Consider the following 19550-nt stretch of genomic DNA (forward strand, 5'->3'; position numbering starts at 1 on the left):
CCCTTTTAGGGCTAGAAGGGATCTTGGAGATTCTTATGCAGTCCTTTTATTTTAGAAATGTAAAACCTGAGGCCTGAAGAAATGAAGTGATTCCTCCAGGTCAGGCAACTCATTACGTGCAAAGCTTGGGCTCGGGCCCACGTCTGCTGATTCCAAAACCAAAGCTTTTTGGTAATGCTTCCCACCTGTCCTACCTGCTCTCGGCTAGGCACTTGCCCAAGCCAGCGTCCCACCGAAACATCTATCACCTGGTGCTTGATGACACAGTGCGCTATTGACAACTATCTTTCTCTAGTTAGCTCATACCCCGACTCTTCTAAATGACTTATTTCTAATCTTTCTCACTCTTCCCAAGTGCTCATTCTTGCCCATCACATTCAGAGGATGGTCTGTCTCCTATTTTCCAGAGGAAATAGAAGTTACCCAAGAACACACTGGGCTACTGCCTACCATCAAATCTACTAACCCCCATCTGCCTGCCCTTTGTTGTAACAGCAAAATTGTCCCGCCTTATTTAATGCCAGATCCTGGGTCCCAGGTTCTCCTATCTTTTCAAGGATATTTTTGATAATTTTCCCTGTTCTAGTGTTTTCAACCGTTTCTTCCCTAAAAGATGTATCCTGTCATCATTTACGTATCAAACTGGATTTTTTATTTTAAAATGCTACTTAGAATACCCGTCCAGTGAGCACATTTCACTCAGTTTTTAATAACTACTCATGAGTGACCTCTATGTGCTTGATGTTGGGTATCCTGTCATGCACAGAAGAAGTGGAGTCTCATGGTCTCATGGGAGAAACAGGTGCTAAACAAGTATCTGTACTTGCTGAACATTCAGATTGGACGGTGCAAGTCTAACCAATTTTATGGTAGTGGGCGCTATATTGCAGTTTTGCCATAAGCTGTTTCAGTTTCATAGTAAAATTTGCGATTGTGAGTTCACTCTAGCACATCGTGCATTACCAGAGGCCTGGCCTTTGCTCTGGGTTTAATTTTAATACCACATGACCAAATGCCCATGCTGTTACAAGCTCGTGTACACACCCAAATACGTTACCTGAATCTAACGAAATATTAATCTGCTCATGGAGTTGGAAACTTAAAAGCCACATATTTATCCTGAATAAAACTTATTCTCAAATAAATAAAAATACTTAATACAACCTAAACCTGAAAGATAGGTTGAAAAAGATCTTAAAGGCTTTCCTTTTAAAATTAGCGAAATAACTGTGTAAGCACACACTAGGTATGCTAATGACAAGTTTAATCGAAAGAAAAAGACTTCTCAAGTACAGATGTAAAATGACATGGTTTCTTTCCATGTGTCAGTTACTACCCTCCAAGTTTCCTCAAGGGCTACATAACTCAGCTTTAGCATTTCCCCTCTTTTTAGAAGTAAAAGCAGTCCACACTAGCAAAACCAAAGATTTCCAGGAAGTACTAGTTGCTGTAATGGTGGGGAATGTGTAGATGAATAAATCACTGTTTGTTAGGAACTATAAAATATTTTATTGGAAGTCTGCCTTCTATATTCAGATTTCCTTGAACCTGAAAACCTATTGATATATCCTCAAGATAAATGTTAAATAAAAACGCCACGATATATTTGGTAGTTCAAAAAACTGGTATGTCAAAGACTGTTTTTCTTGACTGATGTGGAAAGGTTGGGGAAAAAAAAAGGCCTTCAGTGAAAGGAAATTACCTTTCTAAATATAACATTCTAAAGTGATGTAACAGTTTTTTCCATATGTTGCTTGAATGAAAGTAGTGTTTTTACAGAAGTGTTTTATAGTACTCACCATTAAATAAACCGGCAACCACAAATTCAAATTTATAAAGCTATCTCCCAAAATATTAGTTTATTAAATAGCTAGTATAAAAAAGAAACATGATATCTTTGGTCTCCCTGTACCAAAATCTATTTTACTTTTGAGCCAGTCCAACTTTGAAAACCACAGCCATATGAATTCTATTCATTTTAGGGGATTATCCTGTGTAAACTAACATTGTGTATTTTTGTTCCTTGCTAACACATTCTGAATCACGTAAAGTTATTGGTCTAGGTTGAAAGAAGCTCTTGGACTAAAATCTATATTCCTCTAATCTATAAAAGGTGTTGCTTATAAAATGTTTCTGCTTAGAAATGCTTGTCAATTTCTACAGTTTCCTCCATTTTATTAAGTATAGAATCTGCCAAAACATTATTAACTTTCATAGTCACCTTCCATCTTTCTGTCTAGACTTGAGGATCTTTGGAAAGTCTTATCTTACTCATAATAATATTCCTCCACTCAGTTCAGTTCAGTTCAGTCGCTCAGTCGTGTCTGACTCTTTGCAACCCCATGAATCGCAGCACGCCAGGCCTCCCTGTCCATCACCAACTCCTGGAGTTCACTCAGACTCACGTCTATCGAGTCCGTGATGCCATCCAGCCATCTCATCCTCGGTCGTCCCCTTCTCCTCCTGCCCCCAATCCCTCCTAGCATCAGAGTCTTTTCCAATGAGTCAACTCTTCGCATGAGGTGGCCAAAGTACTGGAGTTTCAGCTTTAGCATCATTCCTTCCAAAGAAATCCCAGGGCTGATCTCTTTCAGAATGGACTGGTTGGATCTCCTTGCAGTCCAAGGGATTCTCAAGAGTCTCCTCCAACACTACAGTTCAAAAGCATCAATTCTTCGGCACTCAGCCTTCTTCACAGTCCAACTCTCACATCCATACATGACCACAGGAAAAACCATAGCTTTGACTAGACGGACCTTAGTCGGCAAAGTAATGTCTCTGCTTTTGAATATGCTATCTAGGTTGGTCATAACTTTTCTTCCAAGGAGTAAGCATCTTTTAATTTCATGACTGCAATCACCATCTGCAGTGATTTTGGAGCCCCAAAAAATAAAGTCTGACACTGTTTCCACTCTTTCCCCATCTATTTCCCATGAAGTGATGGGACCGGATGCCATGATCTTCGTTTTCTGAATGTTGAGCTTTAAGCCAACTTTTTCACTCTCCTCTCTTACTTTCATCAAGAGGCTTTTTAGTTCCTCTTCACTTTCTGCCATAAGGGTGGTGCCATCTGCATATCTGAGGTTATTGATATTTCTCCCAGCAATCTTGATTCCAGCTTGTGTTTCTTCCAGCCCAGCATTTCTTGTGATGTACACTGCATAGAAGTTAAATAAGCAGGGTGACAATATACAGCCTTGACAGACTCCTTTTCCTATTTGGAACCAGTCAATTGTTCCATGTCCAGTTCTAACTGCTGCTTCCTGACCTGCATACAGATTTCTCAAGAGGCAGGTCAGGTGGTCTGGTATTCCCATCTCTTTCAGAATTTTCCACAGTTTATTGTGATCCACACAGTCAAAGGCTTTGGCATAGTCAATAAAGCAGAAATTGATGTTTTTCTGGAACTCTCTTGCCTTTTCCATGATCCAGTGGATGTTGGCAATTTGATCTCTGGTTCCTCTGCCTTTTCTAAAACCAGCTTGAACATCAGGAAGTTCACGGTTCACGTATTGCTGAAGCCTGACTTGGAGAATTTTGAGCATTACTTTACTAGCATGTGAGATGAGTGCAATTGTGCAGTAGTTTGAGCATTCTTTGGCATTGCCTTTCTTTGGAATTGGAATGAAAACTGACCTTTTCCAGTCCTGTGGCCACTGCTGAGTTTTCCAAAGTTGCTGGCATATTGAGTGCAGCACTTTCACAGCATCATCTTTCAGGATTTGAAAGAGCTCAACTGGAATTCCATCACCTCCACTAGCTTTGTTCGTAGTGATTCCTCCACTAGGTACTACTAAGCCCCATATTTTAATATTAGAATTGTGTTCTTTTTATGCTCTCAGGAACACACCAGGTAGCATGCTGCCCCTGGGCATCACTGCTAGCTAACTCTGACAGCCTATCCCACTGGCTGGAGATTCCCTGAGGGTAAGAAAGAGGTCTGTCCTAGTCCGGGCTGGGTTCCCTGACTAGGGGGTGCATCCTCGGTATTCAGATGTTGGGTGCCTGCGGGTCATTTAAAGTGTAACACAGAGGACTTCCCTGGTGGTCCAGTGGTTAAGAATCTGTCTTGCAAAGCAGGAGACTCAGGTTCAATCCCTGGTCGAGGCACTAAGATCCCACATGGCACAGAGCAACTGAAGCCCATGCACTATGAGAGCGCTCGCGTGCCACACAGAAGATCTGCACGAGGCAACAAAGATCTTGGTGCGGCAACTGAGACTCGCGGCTGAGACTCGACACAACCAAAGAACAAATAAAGAGGAACACGGGTTGCCTGGGTGAGCAGCAAGTGAATTAGAAAAGTGTGGATAACTGTATTACAGCCCTTGGAGTATAGCCACCATGCAATCTGTTGACTTCAAAGCCTGCTTTCTTGGGTAGAGGCTCAGTAATTTCCTTTGTAATCTTGGTACCTTTAATACCACTTGAATGAAGCTCATTCATTTAAAAAGCATTCCTCCATTTTACCTTCTGGCCCAATATCCCCTCCAACACTGAAAAGTAAAGGAAAATAGTGTTGTAATCTCCAGTTCTGTTTGGCCAGCTTTTTTAATGAAGAGGTCCACTTTGCCCCAGGAATGATAAACAGAGGGACATAAGGGGAATGTAAGGAAGGAATCATCGAACTCCTAATCTCCAAATCAGTGTTAAAATTACGGATTCTTTGTCAAGTCATTAAGCCAGCTCCTAGTCTGTTTGTATAAACAGGACATGACAGAATCTGAACTCTGGGTCATCAGAATCTGGTGTGCAGAGTTTGTTGTCTAGTTGCTTTAAGCTTCCTTTCTAAAACATTCATAACCAACTTACGTTAAATAAAGCCTAGCATTTCTTAATAATGTATGTGAAAGTGAAGTCGCTCAGTCGTGTCCGACTCTTTGCAACCCCGTGGACTGTAGACCACCAGACTCCTCCACCCATGGGATTCTCCAGGCAAGAGTACTGGAGTGAGTTGCCATTTCCTTCTGCAGGGGATCTTCCCCACCCAGGGATCGAACCCAGGTCTCCCGCATTGCGGGCAGACGCTTTAACCTCTGAGCCTCCAGGGAAGATCCCCTGGAGAAGGAAATGGCAACCCACTCCAATACTCTTGCCTGGAAAATTCCATGGACAGAGGATCCTGGTAGGATATAGTCCATGGGGTCGCAAAGAGTCGGACACGACTGAGCGACTTCACTTTCACTTAATAATGTATAAAGAGCTTTTATCGCACAACTGGTGTGTGATCTTTTGGAACCCAGGAATTGATACAAGCTGAAGACTGAACTTGTCCTTTCATCATCTTCTTTCTGTGCAGTAGGTAGTGCTTGATGAGTCATGCAAACCTGATGTATAGCTTCAGAATTGAGTGGGTAGAACCTTCCCTTTGACAGTTGCATTTCAACAATTAAGAACTGCTTTATGTATGTAGTGTTCCCAAGGATACACCCATTTTGTAATATGAGATGTTTGGAGACTTTGCTTTACTCAGTTTATAACCTCTGTGCCTGGCACACATCAGACGTTTACTATAGAATTTAATCCGACTTGGTTAAAATGAATATATTTACTGGCTAAGAAACCAAAAAGAAATAGTTATCGAAAGATGTGCAACTATTCTCCATAGATTCTACTTCCAAATTCTAGGGTGTTGTTGCTTTTTTAAGTGGTTGAGACCCACTGGACCTCTTAAGAAACGTGAAGGGGCCGATTGGAGATATCCAATTAGAAATAGAAATTGACTTGAGTTTGCAAGGAAAGCTACAGAGTGTCTGTCTTTGGAGGTCTCTATGAGAACAGAAGTGTGTGTCTCTGCATAATAGATCCTGAATACTTGTTGAATGGATAAATAAAAATTGAGTCTGAGGTATTTAAATAATTATCTGCTTGGATGAAACATTTCTGTGATTGCTTAACACTCTTATTCTAAAACATTTAAATGAGACATTTCTCACCCATTGGAATAACTGTAATTAAAATTTTATAGCATCAGATGTTGGCCACAGTATGGAGTGAAAGGAACTCATATAAAGACATATGTCAGAGATGTTGCAGCTTCCCTTCCAGAGCGTGGCAATAACGTTAGTATCACAATAAATCAAGTCACACAAATTGTTTGGTGTCCCAGTGCATGTTAGAGTTATGCTTATACTACACTGTAGCCTATTGAGCACATAGATAGCATTATGCCTAAAAAACAATGTATCTACCTTATATTAAAAATACCATAGTGCTAAAAAATGCTAACCATTATTTGACAACACAAAACTGCTAACCATTATTTGACCATTTGATACCACAAACCTTCAATTGGGAAAAAAAGGAAAATGCCATATGTCCAAGGTGCAATGAAGCAGAGCACAGTAAAATGAGGTACGCCTGTCCTGTGGGTGGAGTTTAAATTGGTACAATTTCTCTTGAAAAAAAAATTTGGCATCACTCAGTAAAGCTCAACATGTGTCTGATGAATAACCCAACAGTTCAGATTCAGGTAAATACAATCCAGAACGTGAATACAGAGCTATGTACAACACTGCTTGTAATAGAGAAGAAAAATAGAAATAGCTTAAAGGTGCGACAGTAGAGCATATAAATACACCATGAAGTATCCAGTGATATTCAAAGAAATACTGTCTCCCAGCTCAGACAATAACACTGCAAAGCCACATGCAGGAGTCTCACATACTGTTGAGCTGGAAAAAGAAAGTCACCTTGGAGCATGTATAAGTCTGTTTTATAGTTCAAAAGCACACAGAATTGATCAGAATGGGATGTTGGCTCATTTTCAGCCCTTACATGTTTGCAGGATGGCTACATCACCTTGGGCCTCTAAATTCTGTCTTGTTCATGTCTAGCAGGAGCAAGAACAGTTCTGCTTCACTAGTAATTTTAACAAAATACCTCCAGTTAGGTCTCATTGGTCCTGATTGGCGTGACTTGGGCCACATGCCCATCTCTGCACCAATCACAGTAATCCAGGAGAGGCGATACTCTGAATGTTTAGCCTAATTGATATCATTCAGAGCACCTGGGCTGAGAGTAGGCCAAAGGAGAGGAAAATATTGATGATTGCCAGAAGGAGGATAGATGGATGTTGAGCTTCTAAAACTATAGACGGTATTATTTCTCCCCCTTTCAGCAGCCAATTTAAGGTTTATATTTCAGTAACTATTGTGACTTGCTTATTCTCTACAAAGGAAATGAGGTGGCTCAAAGAAGGGCAAGTGGAAGGGAGAAAGTGGCTTTTATGTGGTGGTGGAGCTGAATCCCAAGTTACCTGCCTTTTGAAATCAGAATGTATGGATGTGAAGTGGCCCCCCATCATGGCAGGTGTGGGGCAGAGGCTGGACTCCAGTCTGAATACAGAGATTCTTTTTGGATTTACAAGATCAAACTGTATTCCCTCAAAACTACTTGCTTTGGTTTTATCAACTTTATCAGTTTTGTCTGTGTTTCTTATCTAAGCAATACTTTCTAGATATTTAGGGCAGGAAAGTTGTCCTTTTTTGGCCTGATTACTTCTAAGTATGTTAGTTGCACTGGCCTAAAGTTTTATGATTTCTGGGAGCCTCGTAAGTGGATTTTCACCCTCTGTTTCTGTGAAGTTTGTGTGTTTAACTCCAGAAATAAAGATTTCATGCTTTTCAGCAGGGGCTTCCCTGGTGGCTCAGCTCGTAAAGAATCCGTCTGCAATGTGGGAGACCCGGGTTTGATCTTGGATTGGGAAGATCCCTTGGAGAAGAGAACACCTACCCACTCCAGCATTCAGGCCTAGGGAATTCCATGAACTGTATAGTCCATGCGGTTGCAAAGAGTCAGACTTGACAAGCAACTTTCACTTGTGAGCATATCTTTGGGGCTCCTGTATCTCAAATGGGCTTCCCTGGTGGCTCAGGTGGTAAAGTGTCTGCCTGCAATGCGGGAGACCTGGGTTCAATCCCTGGGTTGGGAAGATCCCCTGGAGAAGGAAATGGCAACCCACTCCAGTACTCTTGCCTGGAAAATTCCACGGACCAAATAGTTGACATTTTAGGGAAAATATGCTTTGGATATTTGCACAGTCATTATCATAAGGAGAAGTGTTTTTATTGGACATGACTTTAAATCATTTCTTGTTTAAACTATGCCTAACTTAGATCATTAAATCTGCTTTTACCTGTTACCTCAATATTCTCCTCCGAAGCTAACAGGCCTTTAACTTTGTCCTAATATAAAAAGTAAGTGTGGTCCCTTTTGTGGATAATTTTTATTAACATTCATTCTAAAATAACTAAAACTGATCCCCTAGTTTTTGTCAGAAACACCTGGCTTTCAGTTTCTGTCCTCGCCTGTTGTCTAAAATGAAAGGTAAGCTTGTTTTAGACACTGCTAAAATGATATGGTGACATATTGGACTTCTGTCTCCTTTTTATGAAACCAACCCTGACATTTTATTTATTTTTAGTCTCAAACTCACATTAGTTGTGGCTTGCATATAGAACTTATTTTAAACATCACCTTGCATGTACTCCTGACTATAAACCAAGTTTCACATTGTTCTTTGGCCAAAAGCAATAAAATATGGCCTGTTTTATCACAGTGAAATGCAATTGGGATTTTCTTTTCAAAAATACAACATCAATGGCTATTTATAACATTGCTCCAACTTTTAAAAGCCTGGCAAAGTGTTGAGATGTCTTTATATGAAATTCTATTTGTATTTAATGCCATGGGTACAATCTATCAGTGCATTTTGCATTTAAGGCCGGATAATCAAATATTCTTAATGTGTTTCTTTTTTCTAAAAGTTCTATTGTGAATTTATAGAACAGCCTCTGAGATCCCTAAGTATTCACCTATAAATAAGCCTCACTGATTGTTAAAGCCTCTTGCCATTCTCATATTCCATAATGGTACTTCAGTTTCTACAGACCAAAGATAGAAACTCATTAGTTTACCTCATGTTGAATTTCATGCCTTTTATTCTTTTTCTAAAAAAGTACATTTATACTACTCAACTTTTCTCATGAGGAAACCGTTGTCCTGAAGATTTCCTTAGACATTTTCTATATAGGTTCTTTAAGCATAATTTTTTTGAATATGATCTGTTTTTAAATCATCTCTGTTTTCATTTGTTTGTGACTGGCCATTGCTATCACTGGACAGAAAACATTGCTTTTTATGTATTTCAAATCAACTGATGCCACCTTTATTATATCCAACAGGGCATTTTTAAAAGATATTTTTCTTGTTATCAGCCTGTCATCTGCTGATGGTGGTATTTGGCCTTTTCATTTCCTTTCACTAACGCTTTGTGAGCATCTTTTTATTTTATTCCTGACTTTATAGCGAATGTTATCTGTTGGTTTTAGATCTTTTTAAAAATAACAGTAGGCGATCTGTTTCTAGATTACTGAGAGGTTATCAGGTATAAGTGCTGTTTTGTCATCTTTGAAACTGGAAGTATGTGTTGATTTGACCTATTGATAGAGCATAAGAGATTTATTTATGTAATATTTATAGGATAAATCCAGTGTATAATGTTGTTATTATTTTAATATACTAGAAATAGACTATTCTGAGCACTTTATTTAACATTCTTCCATCTTATTTATCTAAGTCATACAAGCCTCTTGCTTTTTTCCTTTTTTGTGTGTTATCAGGTTAGGTTATCTGATAAACTTCACCAAACAACCTGGAGTCTCATTTGTCGTATATCCTGAAACTTTTTTATATAGCCTGGGAACTGTCTAATCCTTGAAGTAAACTATATTTCTCTGGAAAAGGCAATGGCACCCCACTCCAGTACTCTTGCGTAGAAAATCCCATGGATGGAGGAGCCTGGTAGGCTGCAGTCCATGGGGTCACGAAGAGTCGGACACGACTGAGCGACTTCACTTTGACTTTTCACTTTCATGCACTGGAGAAGGAAATGGCAACCTACTCCAGTGTTCTTGCCTGGAGAATCCCAGGGATGGGGGAGCCTGGTGGGCTGCCGTCTATGGGGTCACACAGAGTCAGACATGACTGAAGTGACTTAGCAGCAAACTGTATTGCTTAGCTTTTCAGCTTTTATGTTTTTAGTTCAGTTTTTAATAATTAAATAGCACCTTATAAAACTGTTTCCACTGAAATGTTCAAACTTATTCACAAGGATCCTTTTGTATGGCATTCTTAAGTTTATCATCTGTTCCATGTCTGTGATATATTCTTCTAATAATTCAAGCTTCATGTTGGATTTTAAGACTAGATTTGCCTAAAATCTGTCTATGAGGTATTTCATTCTATATTGAACCAGTAACTGTTTTTTAAATATCAAAATCACAAATTCCTACATTTTCCTCCGCCTTTCCTATACTACATTTATTGCTATTTTTGAATTTAAGATTGAATATGTAGTTTGTTTCTTTGTTCTCTCCAATATAGGAAAATAATAAAGTTACTAGTATCACAAATAAAATTCCATTTCTTATTCTTCATACTAAATGAGATTAACTCACTTTTACCATTTATCCCCACTCATTTCCCTATTTTTAGTAATATGATCCAGGATTTCAGGGACTTCCCTGATGGTACCATGGTTAAGAATCCGCCTTCCAATGCAGAGGGAATGGGTTCAATCCCTGGTTGGGGAGCTAAGATCCCACATGCCATGATACAAAAAAATTTTTTAAAAATTGAAAATTGACTGACCCAGAATTTCAGACTTTGATGGACTTAATTATTATAGTAATGTTTTTATTAGACATTTTTTCAAAACTTTGAAGTTTGTACTCTGGACTGTTTTTTAGAGTAATTAGCATACTTTGTTCCCTATTTACTGCTTTTAATGCTTATGCTAATGCCAGTGCTACTACATGACTACTTTTTCACTCTTTTGTTTGGATTAATTCCTCAGTTCAGTTCAGTTCAGTCCCTCAATCGTGTCCGACTCTTTGCGACCCCATAGACTGCAACACCCTAGGCTTCCCTGTCCATCACCAACTCCGGAGCTTACTCAAACTCAAGTGCATTGAGCCAGTGTTGCCATCCAACCATCTCATCCTCTGTCATCCACTTCTCCTCCCACCTTCAATCTTTCCCAGCATCAGGATCTTTTCTAGTGAGTCAGTTCTTTGCATCAGGTGGCCAAAGTCTTAGAGTTTCATTTTCAGTATCAGTCCTTCCAATGTATAATCAGAACTGATTTCCTTTAGGATGAACTGGTTGGATCTCCTTGCTGTCCAAGGGACTCTCAAGAGTCTTCTCCAACACCACAGTTCAAAAGCATCCATTCTTTGGCACTCAGCTTTCTTTATAGTCCAACTCTCACATCCATACATGACTACTGGAAAAACCATAGTTTTGACTAGATGGACCTTTGTTGGCAAAGTCATGCCTCTGCTTTTTAATATGCTATCTAGGTTGGTCATAACTTTCCTTCCAAGGAGCAAACGTCTTTTAATTTCAAGGCTGCAGTCACCATCTGCAGTGATTTTGGAGCCCAAAAAGATAAAGTCAGCCACTGTTTCCACTGTTTCCCCATCTATTTCCCATGAAGTGATGGGACCAGATGCCATGGTCTTAGTTTTCTGAATGTTGAGTTTTAAGTCAGTTTTTTCACTTTCCTCTTTCACTTTCATCAAGAGGCTCTTTAGTTCTTCTTTGCTTTCTGTCATAAAGGTGATGTCATCTGCATATCCAAGGTTATGGATATTTCTCCCAGCAGTTGTGATTCCAGCATTTCTCATGATGTACTCTGCATAGAAGTTAAATAAGCAGGGTGACAATATGCAGCCTTGACGTTCTCCTTTCCCTATTTGGAACCAGTCTTTTGTTCCATGTCCAGTTCTAACTGTTGTTTCTTGACCTGCATACAGATTTCTCAGGAGGCAGGTCAAGTGGTCTGGTATTCCCATCTATTGGAGAATTTTCCACAGTTTACTGTGATCCACACAGTCAAAGGCTTTGGCATAGTCAATAAAACAGAAGTAGATGTTTTTCTGGAACTCTCTGCCTTTTTGATGATCCAGTGAAGGTTGGCAATTTGATCTCTGGTTCCTTTGCCTTTTCTAAATCCAGCTTGAACATCTGGAAGTTCACAGTTCACATACCATCCCTCAGTCAACTGGAAATATTTTCAAGTAGCTTTTGTTCATGATGATACCTACCTGATACACTTACAGGCACATTTTGTTTATCTGTGGTTCTTTCTTTTTAAAAATAGTGACCAGAAGAAAGAAAAGCAATCCCCAATTTTATCCCATTCAAGCATCACCCCATGAACTTCTCCCTTCCTACCCAGGTACTTTGCAAAGATGGAAACAGAGGAATGATTGGTTACAGCCATAGAGAGGAATTCAAGGATAGAGTGACCATGGTCCTTAGGAGGTGGTTCCCATCCTGTGGAGGACTTGGGTTTCAGAGATAAGAGATCTTATTGAGGCTGAGAATACTATTTTACTGAGTTGAGACTGAGTGAAATCATCCATTCTCCTTCTGCTTCTTGGAGTTTCATCTCTCTTCCTGGTATGGGAAATGCTTCTTACTTCTGGAAAGTCAATGAATTAATTTAGTTTTTATTGCTATTGAAAATTCTAGTCTTTTTTAAAATTTTCTGAGTATTTCAAGGGAAAGGAAAAATCAAGGACTGGACATCAGTGCCTTTCTAACACCACACCCTCTGGGTTTTTTTTTAAACTAAATAGTTGATTATTGCTATAGGTCCATTATAGACCAGTAGCATGCTGTGCTGTGCCCAGTCATGTCGAGCTCTTTGCAATCCCATGGACTGTAGCCCACTGGGCTCCTCTGTCAATCCATGGGATTTCCCAGGCAAGAATACTTAAACGGATTGTGATTTCCTCCCCTGGGATCTTCCCAACCCAGGATCCAACCCACATCTCCTGCGTCTCCTGCATTGGCAGGAGGATTTAAAAAAAAACCACTGCACCAACTGGGAAGCCCATAGATGTGGCATTTTCCTAGGAAAATTATGTGTGTTTTTTTTTTAATCCAGTCTTCTTTTTGGCCACTTAAAATTGACCCAGATATTTCTTCCATATTCCACTGAAATCATTCTGGAAAAGTAACATTTAAGTAAAAAGCAATTTATCTTTGCATTTCTCCTCCAGGTGGAGACAGATGTGAAGAGTTAGTGGATGAAGACATTGGAAAGGCTTCAACCATAAAAGTGAGCTGTTTTCATCTTTTTGCCACTTGAGTATGAAATGCACTAAAAGATTAACAAATTCATGAGTTTGTTAGGTAGTTTTATATAAGTACCCTCTGTGAGCAAAATTTTTCTTGTTTTTTTTTTTTAAACTGTTTTGTAAGATGGAATAACAACTATAACCAAAGGATGAGATACAAAAGATAATTCATATTTCGAAGTACATAGGTGAAGAATAAGATGGAGTCAGGAAAAGTAAACCATAGTGTGACCCAAATTGGAGTCATTTCTTCCCATTGGCTCTCTGCTGTTAATGAGTCACTCTTTAGGTAGCATTTTAAATACTTTTCATTGGACAGAAAAGTGCTTCCTGTTCTTTTTAAGTTCCTCTCTTTTCTTTAAGATTTAAAATCTCAATCTAATTTTGTGATGGCAGTACTTGAAAACCACACTGAATGATAAAAGGGAAGGGAAAGTTTATCACAGTCAGACCACATTATAAGCTATTTTCAAGACTTGAAAATGTTGAAATGACATTATTCATTTCCATATTAAATAATTACTAGAATGAAAGAAATATATAAAGACACCCAGTCCTGATAAGCATAGCATTATCATTTTTACTCTGGATTATTTTTTTCTTTTATACTTTCAGTTTTATACCAGGCCTTTTTTTTTAACCAAATAGTAAAATAAAAAGAAAATTAAAGCGTAGGTGCAGCAGCGGGTTAGAGTTTGCCTTTAGCCAGCAAAATGATCATGCTTTATTGGAATCATGAATATTTAATACATTGCATTATGCTTCTTGAGGTACTCAAATTATTACAAAGACAAATGATATTTTAATGGAATAAAGATGTCCTTGCGTGTGTTGTAGTTTAGAGTTCATTGGTGTTTTGTTAGCTGGTAAAACAATGGTTTTCTTACCACAGATCTTCATTCTTGGCAAGAAAGTCTTCATTCCTGGCAAGAAAGGAGTTTTTTTTGTTTAATGTATGATTAGAATGCTGAGTAGTTTAAAAATCAAGAGTCTGAGGTACAGAGTTGACTTATCTACTACACACAGATATCATGCCTGGGGCCATGATACTTTTAGTGGCCCATGAAAATGTTTTAATTTTAATTCTCCCCCCCCCCCCCAGATGAATAAAATAGCCTGCCAGGCTCCTTTGTCCATTGGATTTCCCAGGCAAGAATACTGGATTGGGTTGCCATTCCCTTCTCCAGGGGATCTTGCCAACTCAGGGATAGAACCCTGGTCTCCTACATTGCTGGTGAATTTTTTACCATCTAAGCTACCAAGGAAGGCTGGAATATATAATAACAAACCCAGCCTGGATTACATTTTTCTTTATACCAATGGAGTCATAAAATGCAATTTTTAGTACTCTCTTTTATGGAGGAAAAGGCCAGAGTGCCCCAGAACCCAAGAAAGTCATCACATGCACCTACCGAGGTCACAGTCAGGCACACTCTATATATGTGACCAATTCAGTCTTTTGAATACTTTTTTTTTCTTTCTTTTAAGAGAAATAATCATTTCTTTTGCAGAAATGATTACCTTCTCTGTAAATGAGCTTATCATAGACTTGTGTGCTCATCAGAGAGAGATACATGGTTCTGTCTCCAAAGAAAGAAATGACATCTTGTGAGGTTAGGTAGCTGTGATTTTTTATGATGTTTGCCTAGAATAAAATAAATATTTTCTCCTCTAAGAGATCCACTGATTTTCTGTTTGCTTTGTAATATGATATAGAAAATAAGGGAAGGGAAAGAGAGACTAGCTCAGGATTCTTGGGTCCCATCCTGCAAAATGTGTGTTCCATGAGAACATGTGATGACCCTGCCTCCTCTCTGCAGGAGGTGTCTAGAACGTAAGTTCTTGGATCTTCCATGATTACTGATGTGTATTACGGAGTATGTTTCATTCTCAGTTACTGTGACTGATCTGGTTTTGTTTCTGAAGCCATGATCTAATGTTGGAGAAAATATTAAGATCTTTGTCAGTCTTCAACTGCAGTGACCATGTAAGATTATCTTCTAAAAGTCACTTTGATTTAAAGTAAGTATGTTGAATGTCTGATGAACTTCTTTTGCAGAATTGGTACCCAGTCAGACAAAAGCTCCCTGAGAGCCAGATCTTTGCATGTTTTACTTGTTGCTGTAGACTCTAGAAAAAGCCAGACATCAGGGAAGCCCAAATATTTGCTGAAAGATTGAATGAGCTAATTTCCTTCTTTAGAAAAGTCATGTTTCCCCTTCTTGAGGACTAGGGCTCCAGATCTTCGGTTTGAGGTAACAACCGTGGTGATCAGATGCTGGAAGGGCCCTGTCCTCAGTGCCCAGAGAGCTGGCCATCCTCCATCTCCAGACTCAGTTTTGTTGTTGTTCAATAGCTAAGTCATGTCTGACTCTTTGTGACCCCATGGACTACAGCACACCAGGCTTCCCTGTCCTTCACCATCTCCTGGAGTTTGCTCAAATTCATGTCCATTGAGTCAGTGATGCCATCTAACAATCTCATCCTCTGTTGTCCTCTTCTCCTCTTGCCCTCAATCTTTCCCAGCATCAGGGTCTTTTCCAATGAGTTGTCTCTTTGAATCAGGTGGCCAAAGTATTGGCTCTTCAGCATCAGTCCTTCCAATAAATATTCAAGATTGATTTCCTTTAGGATTGACTGGGTTGATCTCCTCACAGTCCAAGAGGCTCTCAAGAGTCTTCTCCAGCAATACAGTGTGAAAGCATCCATTCTTTGGCACTCAGCCTTCTCTATGGTCCAACTTTCACATCTGTACATGACTGCTGGATAAAACATAGCTTTGGCTATACAGACCTTTGTCGACAAAGTAATGTCCCTGCTTTTTGATACACTGTCTAGGTTTACCACAGTTTTTCTTCCAAGAAGCCAGTATCTTTTAATTTCACGGCTGCAGTTTCCATCTGCAATGATTTTGGAGGCCAAGAAAATAAAACCTGTCACTGTTTCCACTTCTTCCCCATTTATTTGCCATGAAGTGGTGGAACCGGATGCCATGGTCTTAGTTTTTTGAATGTTGAGTTTCAAGCCAGGTTTTTCACTCTCCTCTATCACCCTCATCAAGAGGCTCTTTAGTTCCTCACTTTCTGCCGTTAGAGTGGCATCATCTGCGTATCGGAGGTTGTTGATATTTCTCCCAGCAACCTTGATTTTAACTTGAGATTCATCCAACCCAGCATGGTTTAACCCTTTCACAAAAATAGTTGAGTTAGAAGGAACATTTTCACTTTTCTAGAATTTCTTAAAACAACAACAGAAAAGGTATTCTGATGGCCTCCTCCACCTTGGTGTCCCTCTAGAGTCCTCTTACCCCATGCTGGTCTCATGCTGGTCCAGGCCACTCCACACGTGCCTTTTCATAGCCCTCCAAAAGGAAAAAGTACCCCTGTATTTGTAAAATAATTATTTATTTTAAATGTAAATATATATATATATATATATATATATATATATTAAACTTGATAATGCCCTCCTCCCAAAAAGTCATGTTATATCTCTGAAGTGTTTTGAAATTGTTTGAGGTATGTAAGTAAACTGCAAAACCTCTGGTGCTTAGATTAGCAAGTATCTGGGCATGTAAACAAAAATGTATATAGTACATCACTATAATAATAATCTACCAGTCTGTTACCCATCAACTATAGATATGAGCTGTTCTCTCCAGGTAGCAAGACAGAGGCTGCCACTGGGTACCAACTGATCAGATTAAGCTAGGAAAGTGAGAGAAATCTAAGGAGAAGCTCTGCTGTCTCCAGCTGTTGAAAACATAGTCTGGAGGTGTAAACAGAAGGAATCAACTGATCTGAATTAGTAGTATTTGGTTAGGTTTCCTGATTTACAGAAATTTTTAAAATATCAGAGGAATATAGGCCTATTTTGCAGTTTTTTGACCCTAAGTTTCTTCCCTTGGTATGACATGTGTATGTTTACATGTGTGTATCTGTTATTCTGCTTCAAGACTATGTCTTTGATGCCAGCTATTGTATATAGAAAGGATAAACAGCAAAGCCCTACTGTTTAGCACAGGAAGCTGTATTTAATATCCTGTGATAAACCATAACAGAAAAGAATATGAAAAAGCTTGTGTGTATATGCCTAACTGAATCACTTTACTATCCAGCAGAAATCAACACAACATTGTAAATCAACTATACATCAATAAAATAAATGTTAACAAAGACTACATTATCTTTGAAATACCACCAAGAAAATATGTGTGTACCGATACTCATATAAGCATATTTTTTTCCCTGAATAGACTTGCCCATACATTTTATTATTGGTGCCTTCTTGTCCAAGGTTTCACCTGCCCTATTCTTGATGAAAGGGTATCAGGGATGGAGGTAGGAGTTCACAGCAGAGAGCTGCTCAGGGAGCTGAGAGATGCCAATTAAATGTTCCAAGGCACACTCCAGGCACTGGGGTGCCCAGGACATCTGGATCTTTACAGTTCTTGCTAGCGTTTTCTGAACCCAACTATGTGGTCACGTTCTTGTCTGAAGGGTGTAAACATCACTTTAGTTTCTTCCATCTCTATCTGGGGATTTTCACAGCCCTGGAAGTGACCTTACCAGTGGTTTCAGATCCCTGGAAGTGTTTTACTTAGAGCTGATAGATTTGTTGGAAGCCAGCTAATAGAAACATTATCGGGACTGCAGCATAAATGATTGACATTAAGAACAAATAACTCATTATATTGAGCGAGTCATTGCTAATAATATACCCATCCGGTGCAATTCTTGGCACAGTTTGAGAACAACAGCTAAATGCAGTGGGATCTTTAAAAAGTCACTGAGATGCCTTCCTTAAGTTTCTTCCATTGCAAACTACCCTGATTATCTCTTAATATGGAGGTGTCATGAAAATAATTTTTTAATGTATAATCAAAAATTAAAAGTGTTATAATAACCAATGTAGTGGTTACAAAAAATATACCATATGTAGCCCATATGGCACAAGATTACACATTCAGAAAGACATAGGGAAGGACTCTCTGACTTTGGACACCTCTTCCTCTATTAAAAAATATCTCCTTTGAAGAGTTGCAGGGATGGGTTGCATAACAGCATAAATGTACTTAATACTACTGAACTGTATGCTTAAAAATGGTTACGATGGTAAATTTTATATGCAATTGCTACAACTAAATTTTTTTTTTAATTTAAAATATCTTCTATAAGTCTGCATACCTTAAGCTGGTATGGAGATCAGACACCCTTTTGTGGGGAGGAGGGTGAAGGAAGAAGACTTCCGCATTGTAGATCTTTCATTTTAGCTATGAAAAGTATAAAGGGAAATCCCCAACCATTTTTTAGAGAAAAATGATGTAAGTTAAAAAAAAAAAAAGTATTTGTTTTCTTGTGAAGGAATGACTTTTGGAATGAGGAACTAGTTCTCATTCTTGGCATTGAGCATAAGAGGATTCTCAGGATACTATGTGAAACTATGGTAATAGGTTTCTGTCAAAAACAGGGATGGGGAGGGGGGCTTCATGGTCAAGTAGGTTTGGGATTTAAGCAAGGTTTTGGTGCATCTTCAACAAAAAGGTGTTACAGACAAGGTTCCCAAACTTACTGAAACCGAATACCTCCTCCCTCCTCAAAGCCCCCTGCCCCACCTGCTAGTTTTTTGACCTATTACTGTGTTGTTCTGTGGAAGGTAGCGTGTGCATGTGTGTGTGCTGAGTGCTAAGTCGCTTCAGTGGTGTCTGACTCTGTGCGACCCTATGGACTATAGCCTGCCAGGCTCCTGATACTGAATGCCAATTTAGTTTGGAAAGAGGAAGTGACTAACAAACCCACAAATGGGTTATAGGGTTATAGGAAGAAATATAGATGAATTGAAGCCATAACTGCAACCTGTCCCAGTAGGAGGAGCCAAGGAGGATATTTGGAGCACAAAACTCTATACAATTACTCCAAGAGCTCCGCCTGGATAACCAGTAATGGAGGCAACCCTTGAGTTTGCTCATGAAGGGTTCCCTCCTCTTCTTCTCTCCCCTCAGACTGACCTGTATGTCCCATGCATACAACTTGTGAAGCATCTTGAGGCATTTAGCCAAGCCATTGGGCTTCCCCCATGGCTCAGTGATAAACAATCTGCCTGCAATGCAGGAGACACAAGAGACTCGGGTTCGATCCCTGAGTTGGAAAGATCTCCTGGAGGAAGAAATGGAAACACACTCCAGTATTCTTGCCTGAAAAATCCCATGGACCAAAGAGCTGGGCTACAGTCCAAAGGGTCTCAAAGAGTCAGATACAAGTATAAGCCATTAGCTCAGGGATCAGCAAAAGATGACATTCAGTATTCTGAAATTGTAATGTGGAAGAATGTTTCTTTAAATCTTTTGCTGTTAAGCTACTTCCAACTTAATAACATTTGATAGATTCTGATGGACTCCTT

At 39.3% G+C, this 19550-nt stretch overlaps 1 protein-coding gene across 2 annotated transcripts in view; it reads left to right on the forward strand.

Annotated features, from left to right (window-relative positions):
* Nucleotides 1–19550, forward strand: part of PLEKHG1 (pleckstrin homology and RhoGEF domain containing G1) — a 253999-nt gene that overhangs the window by 55636 nt on the left and 178813 nt on the right. The window contains exon 2 of one of the 2 annotated variants that reach the window (XM_069599309.1): nt 13074–13132. The exons of the other annotated variant lie outside the window; for it this stretch is intronic. The gene's annotated coding sequence lies outside the window, so the exon portion shown is untranslated. The remainder of the gene's footprint in view (nt 1–13073; nt 13133–19550) is intronic. 2 annotated transcript variants of the gene reach the window in all.

The sequence above is a fragment of the Ovis canadensis genome, chromosome 8 (genome assembly GCF_042477335.2).
Source record: "Ovis canadensis isolate MfBH-ARS-UI-01 breed Bighorn chromosome 8, ARS-UI_OviCan_v2, whole genome shotgun sequence".
NCBI lineage: Eukaryota > Metazoa > Chordata > Mammalia > Artiodactyla > Bovidae > Ovis > Ovis canadensis.